Genomic DNA, 2,379 nt, shown 5'->3' on the forward strand with positions numbered 1-2,379 from the left:
AATCCGGTGTTTGTCGCTGTAGTGGGACGAGGGTATTAGCAAATCTGAAATTGTTTTGCTGCCATACAAATCCTAATATTGACCGGTAGATGAAGGACGATTTGGGTCAGGCACATCAGAAACCACAAGACCTCTCTTCTCATTTGTGTGTAGGCAAGAAGTTGTCACCGAAATATTGCCTGACCGTAGACTGGGAAACAGATCTAATTTTATTCCTTTAATCTATAACGAACTTCCCTTAGTCGATAATGAACGGTAATGGTCCCAGATCTAATCAACTGATGTGATTGACCTAAGCCATTTTGGCGCACATTTCGGAGCAATCAAAACAGTGTTTTGGAGCAGCAAAAGCGGCTTTTGGACCAGCCAGGACAGTATTTCAGAGCAGCAAAAGTGGATTTTGGAGCAGATATTTTTAGGAAAATAAAAATATTTGTTTTAAGTGCTGTACAAACAAAGAGCACTTTGTGTTTTGTTGAGTTCTGATGTGACGTGTTGAGACGGAACTCGCTGTTTCTGTTTTTACTGCACAGACATCCCCCAAGTGTACAGTGCTGTAGGCATTGCCAAGCAATTTCGAAAAACTGCTTGCCACCGTTTTACTGGTTCCCGAAGTGCCAGATTTTTGTCAAAAGAAAGCAAACTTAAAGCAATGAATTGCAAGCGTCCCAGCTGGTGCCTCAGTTTAGTTTTGGTTTTGAAAGGCGACCTAAATTGGTCCTTTGGCGCAGGCTTGGCGCAGATTACCCATATTTTGGCGAAATTTAGCAGGATGTAGCAGGGTTAGCCCCTTGGCGCAGCAATCGCAGCACTGAAAGAGAAATCTCGCTCTCACCCATGACCAAAATAGTACCCCCGGGGATCATTCTGGCCACCGACGGGTTGACCTCAAGTTAGCTAGCTCTTCTGCACTCCGAATAAAGACCGGTAGGTACAAAAATCAAATAAAAAGCGAGTATCAGAAGCTATTCTTTTTTGTCGCCGATGGCTCCAGTACATGAGGTAAATATTGACGTGAAAGAAATCAAGTGAGCTGGAGAACACTTCCTCCGCACATAGATTGACATGGGGCAAACGTCTCTCAACATGGCATCTAGCTTAGTGTGTGGGAGGAAGCAAGATGCTTCCCTTCCTAACAACACTCGGACATGCTAAGCATGTTTGTCTTTCACAATGTCCTTGACCTTCATTTTACTCTACCACAAGACTCTGTAGGAGAAAGCAGGTGATCCCAAATCACTTCTAGATTTTGTTACCGTGTAAGCAAACTTACTTCTAGGGGTCATGCCTGACTTTTCTGCTTCTGCTGCCGCTGCAGAAGTGGATGCCACTCCCCTGGCAACAGGGAGCACTCTGGTGCTGATAGAAGAGAGTAAAAATGTGTTAAACTCAGACCCGGGATCAACTGTGCGTGTTCTTGGCAGTAAGTAATGTAGCATATTACCGTTAGTGCTGAATCTGGCCCTTGAGGAACGATAGATACTTGAACAGGTGCCATGTTGGCACGGGAACATCATCGTGGCCAGCACCGCTCCGGCCACTTTGTTTCTTTGACTCTCTTGCATACCTGACCCTCAAGGCCCGCCAAGCCTGACAGCAGGCGTTAGAGTCGCTGCCTGAAGTGAAAGTGAATGTGGCATAAATAATTAAGGTGTCGCTTATGAAGACAAGTTTTAGAACATAAATCAAGATCGAACTCTATTTCTAATACAACTTCCATTAGGACAGCCAATAGGTGCAACAGACATGCATCAGGTTTGCTTGCCAGCATTCAGCCAAAACTTTGCAAACCTCCTTCAACTTTTTGCAATGTAGGATTCACAGTTTTTGTGTTCTACCAGTTTGATCTCTTCATTACTGATCGCTCGATCAATAATCGCTTCCCATTTCGTACCATAATTTTGGCAAACGGTTCTGCGAGGTATGCAAACGAGGTGCGAGCAGTAGGTTGGGGGTGGGTATGCGCTGCCCACTCCGAAATGTTTGGTCACATATAGCTGCGCGGAGGCCGCATCAGTGGTTCCGAGGCAAACCGCCGGCACAAAGAATCAGATCCCCAGTTGGCGGGTTGGAATCCTAGCTGAGGAGCCCACAATCTGACCGAGGTTCATTGGAGAGAAGGCGCCGTATAACCAAGATTTCAGTTTCACGTCCAAAGAATCCCAGGTGGTGTAAATTAATCGCTGAGGTATGCGATGGCCTTCCTTGGTTTGGCATGCAAAACAATCCAAACTTTTCTTTGCGAACGGCAGGGAAGTCTATTGGCAGTCCCGCCTCTGGCGTGACACAAAACAAACCTTTGATAGCTCTTTGGCGGCTTGCAAGCTTTGAGTGGAAAGGCCCAGACGCGTGCAGCTGTGCGTGAACGCGAGCGTGCAT

The sequence above is a fragment of the Ixodes scapularis genome, unplaced genomic scaffold (assembly GCF_016920785.2).
Source record: "Ixodes scapularis isolate PalLabHiFi unplaced genomic scaffold, ASM1692078v2 PGA_scaffold7__128_contigs__length_106722199, whole genome shotgun sequence".
Lineage (NCBI taxonomy): Eukaryota > Metazoa > Arthropoda > Arachnida > Ixodida > Ixodidae > Ixodes > Ixodes scapularis.